General features: G+C 53.7%; 1 pseudogene; it reads left to right on the top strand.

Annotated features, from left to right (window-relative positions):
• Positions 1-14,302: 14,302 nt before the first annotated feature.
• Positions 14,303-14,840, top strand: LOC105869971 (dnaJ homolog subfamily C member 24 pseudogene; annotated as a pseudogene).
• The last annotated feature ends 1,635 nt before the right edge of the window (positions 14,841-16,475 follow it).

The raw sequence follows: 16,475 nt of genomic DNA, 5'->3' as shown, positions 1-16,475 counted from the left end.
GTAAAGTGGGGCTAATAAAGGTACCTGCCTCACAGAAGGACGGTGTCCCTGTGAGGATGAAAGGAGGCAGGTGCTGAGCCCAGGGCCTGCCACGTGGTCAGGGCTTGGTAAATGTGAGCTCTTCCTTCCGAGGGCCTGGCCTTTCCTTGGGGCGCCTGGAAGTTTAGAAGGGCTCCGGGGCCAGGTTGCGGGGTGGCCAGTTCAACGGCGAGGAAAGACCCTAATGTGTGATTTCTGCTCTTCTCGGAAATTCTCCTGTGGGTGTGGGTGAATTCGGATTTGACCCTTGCTCTGATCAGCAGAGACACATGCAGGGATCGTCCCAAAGCCCCGGCGGGGTGGTGCCTGGTCCCCTGCCGGTGGCGGGCCTGGTTTGCAGCCGCTCCTCCCCTGCTCTGCACCACCGGCGTGCACGGCACGAGTGGGCTCACGTGCATGACAGCACACAGCCTGCTCAACTGCAAAACACTGCACGCAAAAAAAAAAAAAAAAAAAAAAAAAAACAACTCAAAGCCCTCATTGGCTTCCCAGGCCCCACGTGGCAGGTTTTGGCTTCTCTGCAGTTAGTGGTTATTTGTGTCTCTCCCTCTGGGCGGGGGTGTTCCGTGCAGTCGAGAGCAGAGTCTGACAGGAGTTCGGATCTGGTGCTCAGCAAAAAGTTGCAGGTGCGTTGTAGGCGGGTGTTCGGCCGTCCTGTCGGCCGGCAGCTGTGGACTGTGGGGGGCACAGCTGCCTCCACGTGGGGGTGCCGCTGGCTGAAGGCAACTGATCAGTGAGCTCCAGCCGCTGAGGCCCGTGGCGGCAACTTGCGTCTGCACCGGAGCTGTTGCTTTCCCCAGATGGGGACCCCCACAAAGTTGTGGGCAGACAGAGCTGGGTGGGGGGCGGAGGAAGGCACCCAGCCTCGGCTTTGCCGCCTGGGTGAAATAACAGCTCCTTTATCAGCAGCCTGGGCCTGGGGTGGCCCCCACGACCCCCTACGCCGTGCTCCCAGCTCTGGGGTCTTCTGGGCTGTCGGTGCCGTGGCCACTTGCTCCTGTCATAGAAAGTCCTTCATCTCCCAGCCGCGCCTGAAAACTGCATCCTTCCTGGGACAAGCGCGACCTGCCCTAGAGGGAGGGAGGTGGCAGTGGGGCCCGGCTTGCCACTTAGAGAAGCGGTGTGAGCTCTTGGGGTCAGAAGGACGGCTGTCCCTGTCCTTCTGCCGGGCGGAGTGGGGAGGTGCGGGCGGGGGAGGGGACGGGGGCTGCTCAGGCCCACAGGCTCACTCCTGTGATGCGTCCTCAGGTACCGGGGTCACAGGGGTGGCCTTGGTCACCGGAGGAGGGAGGAGAGGCTCGGCCACGTCAGAGGTCCGGGATGTGACAGGCTCTCGTGACAATGCACACACATAACAAGCGAGCCCTGGCGAGTTCACAGTTCGGAGTCCTGAGCTCCTCAGAGAGAGCGCTCCGAGGAAATCGAATTAGGAAGCCAGTAATCGGATCAGCGTCTGTGCTCCGGGACTGCGCGTGGTGAAGGGCAGAGGGGGCGGCGGGGGTGGGAGCCCAGCGGCTCTGGGCCTGGCGCAGCGAGGCCGTCTCAGACGGGATGCTCTGCTCAGTGAGCCTGGGGCAAGGTGAGCACCTCCCGAGAGAGAGAGTATCTGATTGTCCCGAGCCTGGACAAGCGGGGACTGCGGAGGGGGCCCCGGGGTGCCCCCAGCCCCTCCTCCCGCGCACACTCTGGGGTTGGCGTGCCGACGGCCCCCACAATCAGCCTCTCACTTTGCTGGGTCCGAGATGAACACTGGGGAGGCCGGGACCCATCTACAAACCCGTCCCCTGCTCTTCCCCGGGAGCCAAGCGGCAGGTGGGACGCCGGCAAGGTGCGGAGGGGTACGGGGTGGCGGGCACAGCCGGGGGCCCGGTGCTGCGGCTCTGCTTCCTCAGCTGGCCTCGTGTCTGTCCCCTCCCCGTGCACCAGCACGGCCCCCTTCCCAGACCCCTGGCATCTCTCGTCTGGACGCGGTGCTGTGGAAAGGGTCACAGGTTAGGGGCAGGGTTAGCACCAGTGATTCAGAGTAGTTTACTTTTCCCCAGATTAGCAGATGCAAGCTTGTTGCTTTCAGTCTCACTGTCCTCCTGCGGTTGTGTTGACGGAAGAGGAGCGGTGCCATTTCAGGAGCAGTTTGGGGACTTGCACGTAACCCGTGCGTGGCTTCTCTTGCCTCCCTGAGAGCCCGTGGTCCAGAAATGCCCACAGGGGCGGGTCGTGCACGCGAACGCTGCCGGAATTAAAGCCAAAGCTAATATCCTGTGCTATAAAACGACCTCCAAAGAGGCGTTCTTGCCGTCAGTCTCGCCTCCTCCAGTCCCTTCTCCATCCTCTGGACAGAAAGATTGTTCTAGAACACAACTGAGCGTGTCCCCTACGGTTTCCTTTTCCCAAAGGACAAAGTCCAGGGTCCTTGGGAGGCTCCCCGGTGTGGCCTACAAGGCCCTGCGCGGCCGGTCCTGGTGCTCTCGAGTCCAGGCACTGTGCGGTCACCTCCTGGCCACCTGGCGACGGCAGGGCCAGGACGGCAGAGTGCAGGTGACCGTTCCACCTGCCGCCTGCTCCTCTCTGCATTTCCAGCGCCAGACACAGACTTGTCTTGCAGAGTGGAGAAGGGAGTGCTGGCTTTTGTGGCCGTCCCTACGCTGATTTGGCTTTGTTTTTTCTCTCCCCCTTTCAGGAGAGCTGAAGCCCCAGGACAGGCGTGCAGGAAAATGCTTTTCTGATACTCAGGACCCTGCAGATCGAGGGGTCGGAACAGTGAACTCCGCACAGTTTGCGGGGAAACAGACCTGCGCTGGCAGGTTGGTGAACGCGGTTTTCTTTTCTTTCTTTTGAGACAGAGTCTCTCTCTGTTGCCCGGGCTGGAGTGCCGTGGCATCAGCCTCGCTCACAGCAACCTCAGACTCTTGGGCTCAAGCGATCCTCCTGCCTCAGCCTCCCGAGTAGCTGGGTCTACAGGCATGCGCCACCATGCCCGGCTAAAAAAAAAAAAAAAAATATATATATATATATATATATATATATTTTAGTTGGCCAATTAATTTATTTCTATTTTTAATAGAGAGAGGGTCTCGCTCTTGCTCAGGCTGGTCTCGAACTCCTGATCTCAAGCAATCCTCCCGCCTCGGCCTCCCAGAGTGCCAGGATTACAGGTGTGAGCCACCGCGCCCGGCCTTGACCTTGGTTTTCTGTTGCTGTCGTTGCAAAGAGATTCTCAGACCTCTCTTGACAGGCTGACTCAGGAGCAGGAGGGGGGCAGCCGCCAGTGATTAAAATTGGCAGAAGCTGGTGAAGGATGGCCTGTGTTTCAGTGAAGGAAACGACACACACACACACACACACACACACAGACACACACAGACACACACACACACACACACCCCACCCCACCCCACCCCCGGCCCACCCCACCCCACCCCACCCCCCGGCCCGCCAGCCCGGGTCGGGCTGTGGCCTTTTCCTTCCAAACCACGTCGATTGTGGGATCAGGTGTGAGGCACTTCCAGGGTCTGGCCAGGGGGCTTCTGCGGGGTGACTGTAAAGAGGGGCTCCCCTTCGATGCCGTGAGCCTTTTGGGGACAGGGGCAGCGTGCCAGGCGCTTCCTGATGAGGAGCCTCCCCCAACAGCCCGCGGGCCGCGTTGCACGGCCCCTGGTCACTGTCCCGTCCACCCACGGTGGCGGCGAACACACACATGGGTGCTTCCTCCAAACTCGAAGGCGTCCTGCCGGGAAAGATGACAGGCGAGGGGGCAGCGTGGAGATCTGGCACGTGGACAGCCCCGGCTCTCGGAGAGGAGAGCAGAGCAGATGAAAGAGAAGAAACCCTGGTATTATCACGGGAAACACTGGGCTGAAAAATGACGCGTGTGTGCACATTGAGGGGCTCTCTGTGCGCCAGGCACGGTAAGCGGAATGAGATCTGTATCTAGCTACAGTCTGGTGACGTTGGAAAAAATATTTATTGTGAAAAACTTCAGAGCTCTGCAGCCACAGAGAGTTAGCGCGGTGGCCCCCGCCCCGGGTGCCTGCCACCCAGATGCTCGCAGTCGTCAAAAATTAGGCCACGTTCACTTCATCTATTCCCTTTTCTTTTGTTCTTTCTTTTTCTTATTTCCCTTCATTTCCTCTCTCTCAACTTTTGCGGGGGGGTGTTAAAGCAGACCTCGGATATCATGCCCTTCCCCCCGCGTGCCTAGTATATTGCACCTGTAAAGCCGTGGGCATCTGCTCACTCCGCCACGGCGCTGTTGTCGTACATACGAAATCGCCGAGCGTCTTTGGTATCTCCAATAACCGCCCATAACGCGGTTTCCCTGAACGTTCACCAAACGCCTTTGCAGCTGGTTCGTCTCAGTCATGACCCGAAGAAAGTTTCGTACGTTGCGTTTGTTGGCGGTGGTGGTTTCAACCTCCGTCCTCAAAGTTTTCGGCGCTCTTCCCTTCGGAAGACGGAGCCTAACTCCCCTCCCCTGGAACGCGGGCTGGACTTGGTGACTTATTTGTAGCAAAGAATAAGGCAGGAGTCACGGCGTGGGACTCCCGGGGCTGGGCCGTAGGAGATGTCGGGTCTTCGCCCGTGTGCTCTTGGAGCGCTATCCGTGGGGGACCCAGCTGTCACGGCAGGCAGAGGGTGGGAATGTGCGCAGCGGGGACGCCGAGGCCTCCCGCTGACAGCCAGCCTCAACTCACCAGCCACGGGGCCCCCTGGAAGAGCGTCCCGCGTCCCAGCCGGACCTCCAGGTGGACCCGCAGCCCCCACACACCTTGGCTGCAACCTCGCCCGGGGCCCAAGCCACCGTGACCCGGCCCATCCCCGGCCAAATTCTTGATCCACAGAACTGTGAGGTACTCAGTGTTTATTGTTGTTTTCAGCCACTGAACTTTTGGGTAGTTTATTATGCAGTGATAGATAACTGATGGAGTTGTTATTCTTTTTAAGTCTATTTTAATCCAGAGCACACCTCCTCTTTGTTTTTATTTATTTATTTATTTTTCATGCTGTAGAAACAGAGCCGGTTGTTTTACAGACTGTCCCACCATTTGGATTTGTCTAACTGCCCCGTAGTGTCATTTGACTGGCTCGTCTGTCCTCTGTGTTTCCTGCAATTGAAAATTAGCTCTATAATCTTAACTTGGGTTTAATATCTTTGGCCAGAATACTTCACAGGTGGTGTTTTGTACGTTCAGTTATGCACGCCAGGAGGTACCCCGTGTCTGGGTGTAACACGTATAGCGGTGGCAGCATCGATCAACGGGTTCGGGTAGTCTGGCAACATTTTTGAATTCTAAGGACAGAGGAGATAATTAGAAAAACCAGATTACCCTCCATGAGACGCGGTGGGAATCTAAGAATGTTACAACCAATGAAGCCGGTTTTCCTATGTGAATGAAGACAACAGAACGACTGATTGTGATTTAGAAAAGATCAGAGATATACACCAGCCACATATACTTCTTGGAGAAAAATGCCTTGAGCGTGTATGTCATTCATTTGTTGATTCCACAAATATCTGAGAACCTCCCATGAGCCCGGGTGCTGTGCCAGGTAGGGGCTAGAGCTTGAACTGTCCGGAAGCAATGACATTAAGGACTGGAGCACAGAGAAGCCATTCGAGGAACAGAAGGCCACACGATGAGGCGTCAGAGCCATGGCCACCATCCACCTGCAGACCCTCGGGCCTGGCTGGTGTCCTAAGCCCACGCAGGTGGCCCCTTCCTGCAAGTGTCTGATGGGAGCTGGGATTGGGGGCCGGGAGCCCCCAGACTGTGGGCGGTGGAGGTCTGGGCTGCATCTGCAGCCTCTGGAGGGCCTCTGGAGGAGAAGGAAAGAGGGAAGTCGAGGCAGGAGGAAAGCGCAGGCCGAGGCACCAGGTGGGGGGTGGGAGGTGCGTGACCCATCGCTTGGAGGCGGGCAGGGCGGGGGCTCATACACTGGGGAGAGGGTGGCGTCTGCTGGGTGGGGGTGGGGACACAGCCTGCTGGTGGGTGGGCTTTCTGGCAGTGTCCCGCCCTGTTCCTGGGGCTGAACTAGGGAAGTGAAGGAATATTCGGGAGTCTGTGGAGCAGGCAGGCCCCAGCGATGACAGGGAGGTGGCACCCAACCGCCTCCACTTCTCCCAGTGTGTCTTCTGCGGGGGCTCTAGGGCCCACTGACCGTCGAGTCACCCCCGGGCAGGGCCGTCTTCCTCAGGGCCCCGGAGCCGGCCCAGCGTGGCCAGTGCAGGGGCCGGCTGGCGACCTCCCCTCCACGCCTTTCCTCCTCCTCACTGTAGCTAACTCTAGTGAACAGGCCCGGGAGGTCTCGGGTGGCCGACAGAGGTTCCTGCTCCTCCCGGCCGGGGTGGGGCCCGCACCGTGGGGGCACCTGGCTCTCGACTGACCCTGGGGTCCCACCCTGGGGCTGACCCATCAGCCCGGGGGCCCAGAGGGGAGCGCACAGGTTGGCCGTGCGTAGGCCACTGGGCACCACCCTCGACTGGGGCTACGGGGTGCTCGTCACATGATGCCCGAGCAGGAGAAGGGGCTGGAGAAGCTTTCGAGTCGCTGGAATCGTAGAACGAGGAAGAAGGAGCACCCATTTTGGAGATGATAGAAGATGCTTATTTCCTCTGAGTAAGTCTCTGGCCAGATCTAGAGCAAAACTGCCCGAACCCTGAACAGACAGTGTCTGTCTGTCTGTCTGCTTCCTCCCTGCGCTTGGGGGCGTGCTCTGCAGCCCTGTGGGCATCCGCTGCCTCCAGCTTCCCTCTGTCCCGCCCCGTCCCTCCTCCCTGTCTGTCGGTTGCTACGTTCAAGAAGCAGCATCACGGTAGCCACGACCCCGTGACTCCCGGGCTCCCACCCTAACCACGCTCTAACGCCCCGGTCTGTTTGTTCCCTGCATGTGCTAAACCCTCAGCCTTGAGCTTTCTGGAATCACCTCCCACTTTCTAGACACTGTGTGAGCCGAGAACTGGGGCGAGCGTCAGTGTGACTGTGTTCCCGGCTGGCGGCGTGGCGTTGGGCTGGCGCCTGGCCCCCTGCTCCCCTCTGAGGCTCTCCTCTTACGCCGCCCCCTCCCTGCGCGGGCCGGGGTGCAGACCGCTTGGCCCTGTCTGGTGTCTTTTCCGGAGTGCCGGTGACTTGCTGTGTCCCTCCCCACCTTCAGGCCAGGGCTCGTCCAGTCCAGTCCTGACCGGAACAGTGTGGGCACGGGCTCCTGTTGCAGGTTCTTACTGAAGACAAGGGCGACTGATCCCCGCCTCCCCGAGAGCTTTCCAGCGCGGCCCCTCCGTCGGGCGGGAGAGATGGGCCACGCTGAGTCACGCCCTTGTTTCTCTGCCACTTGCGTGAAGGGCGGACGGGCCAGCGCCCGCCTGCCCCGCACAGACTGCCCCGGTCCCAGCGCGGGCCAGGCTAGGGTCGGGCAGCCTCTGGCCCTCAAAGGCCCTCGGGAGGGCCCGGCTCTGTCCACCCCCAGCGCCCACCTCCCGTCTCTTTTCTTCTCTCCGACACATGCGAGGCATTAAGCATCCCTTTCCCGCTCAGTTTTCCCACTCTTCTTTTTGTTTGTTTGTTTCGTTTTCTGCCTTTCAAGTTCTCTAATTGCTCCAGAAGCCAGACAGATGGGCTGGTGTCTTTAGCCAAGATGGAATTTAAAATTTGTCTCAAAGTAAATGGATGGCTCGGCTGTGCCAGTGACCTCCTCGTGGCCGCTTCGCCGTCACCAGAACTGTGTGTTTTTAATAAGCCGCCTGGGCCTGGCCCCGCTTCCCAGCAGAAGGCGCCTGGCGGCTCTGCCGGACCTGAGGGAGCACGCTGTTGGCCAGAAGCGGCCAGCGGGTACATGAGCGCTCTCCACCGGGGCGGTAGAATCGGGCGAGATCGGGCTAAGCGGGGCGCGCCAGCCCGCCCTGCCCCACGGCTCCCTGGCGCAACTGTGGGGCCCGCGGCCTTGGAGGGCGGTGAGCTGCCCCGGCTCACACAGCTGGGTATAAAAGCGAGGTCTCCTCACTGCCTGTCATTTGCGTTGTGGAGCACGTGGCAGAGAAAGGGCTCAATAAGACATCGTTAGAAGAGGAACGGATGAGTCTTCTACAAGAAGAACATTGACAGTCTTGAGGAAGGAAGGGGGCACCATTGAGAGACTAGAACTTTTATTCCCTCCACTTGGAACTGTCTCTGGCCCCGCCTAAGAATTGAGACAAGGTGAAGTCGTATCTTCCCACGTGACTTTGATATCTGGTCTTCTATCTCATGCTCTAGGGCCTCCGTTTGTCCATCTAAGGGGAATGAAGTTCAAAAAACACTGTTTAAGCCAGCCCAGTCTCACACCAACGTCATTCAGCCTGGCTCGACCAAAGTCCATGTAGCAGTCAGCTTACCAGTAAGTGCACACGTGGCCTGCAAGAAACCAGGTGGTCACGTTGCGCTTTCCAAGGCCGTGGAGCTATGTGGGTTGTTGGTGGGCTGTCTGGTGAGCCCAGGATGAGAGCGGGGAGTGCTGGCTGTTCTCAGGGGTGTCCCCACCGAGCTCGCCCCTCCGCTCCTGAGACCCGAGGAGGCCCGAGCTGCTCAAGGCCCGAGCCAGGTCTTCTCAGCATCCACCACCCGCCCCTCTGGTTTGGGGAATGGGATGGTACAAAGGATAGAAATCTCTACAGATCACCTTGCTTTCCGAATCATGCAATTTTAAGATTTTCCTTCTTTTTCTTCCCTTCTCCCCTCGTTTGGTAGCATGTGTTGGTGGTGAGTAAATTTACCAGTTAGTCTGTAGGTGGTGGAAGATTGAGGTGGGAGGAAGGAAGGAACGTTACCTAGCGATCTCAGGCTGGAAGTTGGATGCACGAACTAGAAATGACTTCGGGCTTTTTCCTTTTGACAAGAGATGAGATGGCAGCATGATGTGAGATGGGGGAGCTTTAAAGAGTATGTGTGGGAAACCCCCACAATGAATGCCTGCCGGGCACTTGCCGGGTGCCAGGCGCCGTGCTAAAGTCTCGGTGCATGTTTAGTTGATCCTCCCAGCAGCTGAGCAGGGACGTCACCCCTGTGTTACAAGTGAGGGAACAGACATGCGAAGTTTGAGGGGCTCTCCCAAGGTCTTGCACTGGTCACGCCGGGACGCAGGGCTTGACAGTCTGTCTCCAAAGCCCTTAAGTTATACGGCTGCCTGGGCAGGGTGGCGTGTGCGTGTGTATGTTTGTGTGTGTGTGTGTGTGTGTCCGTGTGTGTTTGCATGTTGATAAATCTGCACATGCAGCCATTCCTGTGCCAGGCAGCCAAAGGGGTATATGTGATGGGTCCTTTCATTTCATTTCATACTTGGCACCCAGTACCCTTTTCATGGTAAGGGAACCCTCTTGTCTTTTGGGGACCCCCCCCACTAACTCCAGGAACTGTTCCTCACGGCTGCAGCCCCTGGCTGGGTGGGGCCCACTGGACGCTCTCCCTGGACCTGGAGTCTGGAGGGCAGTTGTCCCGACAGCTGCTCCCTAGGGAGGTGGCCCGTGGGTTCCTGTCATCCAGGGCTGCTCTCACCTTGGCACCTCCTGTGCTCCCCACTCTCCCCTCCTGTGCTCCCCACTCTCCCCTCCTGTGCTCCCCACTCTCCCCTCCTGTGCTCCCTCTCTCCCCTCCTGTGCTCCCCACTCTCCCCTCCTGTGCTCCCCACTCTCCCCTCCTGTGCTCCCCACTCTCCCCTCCTGTGCTCCCTCTCTCCCCTCCTGTGCTCCCCACTCTCCCCTCCTGTGCTCCCTCTCTCCCCTCCTGTGCTCCCCACTCTCCCCTCCTGTGCTCCCCACTCTCCCCTCCTGTGCACAAAGGGCCTGCCATTCACTGGTGCTCTGCCCTTCCCATCCCTTCCCATCCCTTCCCTCCACTCCTGATGGGGCCACGAGGGGTGACGACGGGTCCCCCAGGCCGGTCACAGCCTCGGTGCTTGTGGCCCCCCTAATGCTGGGTCCTGGAACCCTCTTCTGCTCCCGGCCCCCTCGCTGTCTCATGGTGCGTGTTCCAAGGGTTTATTGTAGCTCTCCGACACAGGACACTGTCTGGTTCATGCTCAACTGCCCTTTTTACGCGAGTGTGGAACCGTTCCAGGGTCAAGATTTGGGCAAGAAGTCTATGTCCTGCTTTGCAGTCTCCTCCTTGGGCTTAGGAGTTAAAGCGTTGGCTGTGTCTTCACTTTTCTGGCCCTGAAGAGGCTCTTGCCTTGATCTTGTAGGGCTTCCTTTCTCAGTCCCTGGGCTCTTGAAGAGATTAGCTGTCACATTGTCCCTTTACAGCTAGCCTCAGGCCACAGCCCTTGGTAACAGCTCCGCAGGTCTGCCCAGGGGGAGCCAGGTGCAGTGTTGGCGATTTTCTCCTGCGAGTTTGCAGGATGCATTTTTTGCATAGACACAGCCCCAGCCCGGTGACTGCTTCCATGATGGAAGAGGAGGACATACTGACTTTTTTTTTTTAAAGTTTAAACTAGTGCTCTGGTCTGTCTGCTACAATTCCTTAACTCCCTGGGAAGCAGCCATCTCTATTTCAGCTTCCACTAGGACCAGGCTAAATCTCCTTCTATCATGAAAATGCCCTTTGTTATTGCAAAATTTGCTGCCTGTTGGAGCTTTTCCATTTCGTTTTCTGTCCTGCTACTTCTGAAAGTTGATTGGTCTCTGGGTCCCTGTATCTTCCCTTTGTCTGGGGCGTCGTTAGCTCTGGATGTGGGACGTGGTTTGTGCAACGTGAAGACACGATTGAGAATGAGAATAAAGCGACGGCTGCCCGCCCGCCACCCAGCGCTCAGATGCACAGTTAAGACTCCAACGTGCCGCGGCTCTAATTTGCAGCTCAGGAAAAATTCAAACATTAACATAGGAGGACCCAGACTTTGAAAAAAATGGAACTGCTTTTATATGGGACCCTGCTTCATCTCGCATGTGAAGTGGTGATAGTCCTTTCCTAATTTCATCCAGCGAAGGATGGGACTAAAACAAAGAATTGTTCACACTGGTTTTATTTCCATTATTTGAAGTCTGATTGGTTTCACAAATTAAATTCCTTCATACTTTTTTTTGAAGCCGAAGGTGCATTATTCATATGGGGTCTTCTTTCTGCACGAGGGGCTCTGTTCGAAGCCGGCCGCCCTGCCCCTCTGGAATCTGTCCCTTCGGTACTTTCCTGGCTCACAATACTGAAATATGTTAAACCGCACAATGGAAAGGAATGCCCCTAGAGCCACAGAAAATCCCTTTGTGCCTTCTCTTAGCTCATTCACAGGGATAAAGGAAATTGGGCGATTTCAGCAGCAGCATTTTCTGGAGGGGAGTGAAGACGGCTGTGCCATGGTGACATGAGCTCGCCATGGTAACGTGACATGAGCTCGCCATGAAGGACGTGGACGGAGAAGCCGTCGTTACTTATGGTTGGGGACCCACAGCAGCAGGGCCACCTTTGCGGGAGGAGTGTCTTCGGGGACTGGCAGTTGTGTTGATGCCGTCTCCGGAGACCAAGTACACTCGGCGTCCAGCACAGCTGGCTCTTTGAGGGGTCTCAGGTCTTGGTGCCACTGCGTAGCCTGGCTTCTCCCTTGTGTGTGTCAGGGAGGTGTGCTTCACCTCCGGGGTCGGGTTTGGGGACACTGACTTGCTCACATGGGTGTCAGTTCCACATGGGGAGGTGGTATTAGCTGTGCCTTGGTATTTCGTCAGCTGGCAGTGGGCAGGGTCGCTCAGCATTCTGGAGAAGGTAAGAGCCGTGAGTGGTCTGGGGATAACAGTGTACCTGGCTGGCTCCATCTGGACTCTGGGCTTCAGGACAAAGACCAAGGGAGAGAGAGCTGACGGCAGGTGACTGTCCTTAAAGTCTTAACTCAAGAATGACATAGGTACTAACAAAATTCCTGATCCAGACCTTGCACTCTCGTTTTTCCTAAACTGGGTCTCCCCAGCACCAACAAACGGAAATCCACCTGGTTCCCAGCATCGGGTCATCGTCCCTTTCGCACACCCGACTGCGGTTTTGGAGCCATGGAGACAGCTTCGGTCTCAGGCACCCTCACGGCCTCTCTGCAGGATGAGGAAGGTGCCGTTACTAACAAGCCCTCGCGTTGGTGTACAGCTTCGTCCCTTTTCAACTCCACATTCTTCACCGTGTTTGATTATCACCCTTCCCATGCCTGTGGCAGCCACCTGTGGTCCAGGCCGCTCCCCAGGGCGGGACGCTTCCACCGGCGGCCTCGGGCTGCGAGCCAGAGTGTGGCGAGAGACAGGCGTGAGGCAGAGGCAGGACTTTGAAGGGTGATTGTCTCTGTGATTAACACTTTAAAAGCACGGCATTTGTATCGAAAGATGTTCCTCTCCTACACAAACAAATCACACATCCGAGCGTGGGTGGCTGGTGGAGGACACACCCGTGAGCGGACGGTCGTTTCCTGCCGGGGCGTGGGCTGTCCCCCCACAGGGCGCGCACAGCCCTGCCCAGCCCCGCCTTGCGTCCCTGCTGCCGTCTCTGGATCCAGTTTGAGCTTTTCTTTGACAAAGTCAGTAGTGAAGCTTGCCACATTTCTAAATATCCTTTAACCGCTCCGGTACCAGCGTCGACTGCAGCCGCCAGCCACAGATGAACCGCGCGCCCACTGCAGCCGCCAGCGTGACTTGACTTTTCTAATTTTTCATTTATCAAAATAAAATTGTGAGCATTTAAAACTAACGTCATGAAAACATCTATGTATACGTTACCCGTTCTGACTTACAGGACAAGTAAAGCCGCCTGTAAAGGGAAACAAGCTTTCAGTGCTTTGAGGCTTCCCTCGTCACACAAGAGCAAGACGGCCGCGCCGTCGACGCACGGGGCACGCTGCCGAGGACCGAGTGCCGCCACGGGCGTCGCGGCCGGGGAGCGCCGTGCCGAAGCGGTTAAGGATGGCTTTCTAATTTTTATATGAAAATGGGAAACACTGAGCACAGTTAAAACAACTTGAAAAAAGAGCCACGTCGGGGGGCTTACACTGCCTGATTGTGAGGCTCACGTAAAGCCCGCAGTCCAGACGCCTTGCCACGGGTGTAGACACAGACGCATAATCGACGAGACGCAGCGGAGTCCACAAGCAGCCCCTTACGTGCGTGGTCAGGTGATTTTCAGCAAAGACGCCGAGATGGTGCGACGGAGAAAGGAAAGTCGCTCCAACCAGTGGAGCCGCGGCGCCTGGATGCCCTTTTGTGCACGAGTGGGTACAGAAGACGGGGTGCGTGTGCACGCCGCAGAGTGCTGCTCCGCTGTGAAGGAGCGGAACGGTGTCGTCCGCAGCAGCGTGGGGGACTGGAGACCATGGTCCTAAGCAGAGCGTCTCAGCAACGGGAAACCAGACATCATGCATTCTCACTGACAAGTGGGAGTTAGTAGGTCGGTCCCCGCGGGCACAAAGTGACATAAAGGACAAGAGAAACCAAGGCGGGGCGGGGCGGGGCAGGAGGGCCAGCGTGGGGTGGAAACTGCGTGTAGGGTACAATGAACATGTTCTAGTGATGGGCACACCAGAAACCCTGACTTAAGTGTTATACAAGATATCCACGTGATAAAAACACTTGTATCCCCTTAAAAAAAAAAAAGAATTTTAAAGTCAGCGAGAGTAAACCATCGAGGCACATGTAAGAATGTCTACATTAGACTGTCAGTGGATTTCTCAGCAGAAACCTTGCAGGCCAGGACAAAATGGGACGGTATCTGAAAAAAAGAAAGAAAAAACCAAAAATTGCTAGTCAAGAATACCATAATACCCAACACAGCTGTCCTTCAGAGATGAAGGAGAAATAAAGTCTTTCCCAGGCAAGGAAAAGCAGAAAGAATTTATCACCACCAGAGCTTCCCTGCAAGAAATACTTAAGGGAGTTCTTTGCATGGAAACGAAAAGATAGAAATTACCATCATGAATACATATGAAAGCATAAAACTCACTAGTAGAGGTAAATAAATAGCCAAATCCAGAAAATTCCAATACTGTAATGGTGATATATAAATAATACATATCTCCAGTGTGAAAGTAAAAAGTCAAAAAATCAAGACAGTCAAAAGTAACTAACGCCACAAAAAGTTGTTAAGGAATACACAATCTAAAAAGATGTGAATTGTGACATCAAAAACAAATTGTGGTAGAGGGGAGAGGGTAAAAAAAAAAAAGGGCAAATGATTTGAACAGTTGCTTCACTCACAAGGAAACATGTGAGTGGCCCATAAGCACATGTTCAACAGGATTAGTTCGTAGGAAAATGCAAATTAAAACCACAGGGAGGAGAAGTCCGTCCTGAGTTCTGGCCAGTGCCAGGCAGGGAGTGGGCGCTGGTGGCCGTGTGACCTTTGCCCATCTGAGAAGGCCCAGTGGATGGTGGCATTTGAGCAGATGCCAAGAAAGGAAGGGTACAGCATTCCGGGTGCAGAGCTATCTGCAGCTGTGTCAGACCTAAAAGTATCAACAACTTATATTAATGTGTTATCCAAAGAAACGATGTACAGATGTACCAGCAGGAGCAGTGGAAGAATATACACAAAAGTTCGTCAAAATTGATCAGGCACAGAAAATCCTAGGGAATGAAGAGACAAAAATAAGAGAATATGACCTGTAATAGCATGAAGATGATCTAAGAAATATGGGACCTGTACCTGCTCAAATACATCATGAAGAAATATCTTGCAACGAAGATGATCACTCTCTTTCTCTGAGCTGCCTACGTGGTAAAATAAAAAGACAGTGTTTCCAAGGATGGAGCAGAAAAAGCTAACCTGATTTCTTGTGATACACGTTCACTAATTATAGAACTGCTTCCCTCTTGCTAAAATTGTTCACCACTTGGAATCCTTTAACTCTGCATTCAGATGTGATGAGGAGAGGCCACTCGAGCTTTCTCCATTCAAGTAAATAACTGGATTATTTTTTTTTGTCAGCTCTATTGTTTGCAAATAAAGTATATGTTTGTCAAGCAGAGGCCGCCTCAGATTAATAGAATATTAATTTAGTGATATACGTATTTATAGTTTACATGTATAGGTTGACACAAAAAGGACTTAAATTATAGTTAGTAAATTCCTGAGAACTTTATTATTATTTAATTTTCTCCTTAATAAAACATAAGAATTTTCTTTTTCCTAACGTAAGTGGGTAACAATGTTGTCATATTCTTTCATAGTTACTAAGTTTCTAACAGATGTTTTTAGCTGCTAAGGTCGTAGGGCTGTTTGTATACCCATCTCGAATTCTGGGGCCATTAGAATTAAATTAGAACCTCTGTGAATAACGTTGAGGCCGGCTCTCCCATAATGAAGGCTGGTCGAGGATATTCATGAGTTTACTCCAAAGTTAATAAAGAAGGTGAAGCGGCAACTGTAGCAAGAAAGATAGCTTTGCAGTTGGAAAATTGACTCCAGCCTGGCCCTGTATTTCCAGAGCGTGTGCACACTGCCATCTTCCACTTTAAATGTAATTTACAAAATGGGGGCTTAAAAAAAAATACCTTGAACTTGGTGCATTACTTTCCTTTGTATTTCAGAATATTAAGATACAGTATTAATGTCTCTCTTTATGAATAAGGAATTGGCATATTGCTGGTATGATGAAATAAATTTTTATAATGTGTTATTACTGACTATAGCAGAGTGTAGATGTCACACCCCTTAAAGATTTATTTTTCTATGTATTTAATACTCTGTGTACAGTGTGAACCAGAACTCGTTTAAGGAACTTTAAGGAAACCTTTGTACAATCACTGACAGTTTCTACTTAACTTCAAATGAGTGAGCTAAGCATGTAACTGAGCAGCTTTTCATTAGGCTGAACTCTCGGTGTTATCAGATTGGATTTATAAATAAGAATAGTTGCTACTGTGTGTTGTAAATACAGCTGCAGTGTGAGGAATATTCAAGAGGAGCATATTGCTTTCATTACCTATAAAATAAAAAATTCAGAAGTGAGGTAGTCATCTAGATCCTCCCCCAATTTTTTTTTATATCTTTCATAAAGATTAAATGACTTATTTTCGATTACACTCTTAACTATGTATTTTGAAATAATATGGTTTACTGAGTGTGTGTTGCTTATTCTTTACATTCAACAATTTAAAATAACTAAAAACAGCAAAATAGTTTACTGATAGGTAAGTACATGTTTTTATTTATTTATTTTTTCAGCATATCATGGGGGTACAAATAAGTACATGGTTTTACTGGCAATAATAAATTCACTTGAATTGGAGACAACAATGAAGTCAAAAGGGTAAAAGCTTGCTCATCAGAAAATCTGTGGCCATTAGGGCCGTCACATGGAAATCTAAAGTCACTCAGAGGCCAAATGTGTGAAATCAAAATGTGATTGAAGACAATTAATGAAGGTGATGCTATATCATCATCACAGTCCCTTTTTCTATTCAACCCTTTTCTTTATGCCAGATAATTAAACACTTTCTCCTTACTCATCTA

The sequence above is a fragment of the Microcebus murinus genome, chromosome 21 (assembly GCF_040939455.1).
Source record: "Microcebus murinus isolate Inina chromosome 21, M.murinus_Inina_mat1.0, whole genome shotgun sequence".
Taxonomy (NCBI): domain Eukaryota; kingdom Metazoa; phylum Chordata; class Mammalia; order Primates; family Cheirogaleidae; genus Microcebus; species Microcebus murinus.
The sequence above is the reverse complement of the archived record's forward strand: the minus strand, read 5'-3'. Positions and strand labels throughout refer to the sequence as shown.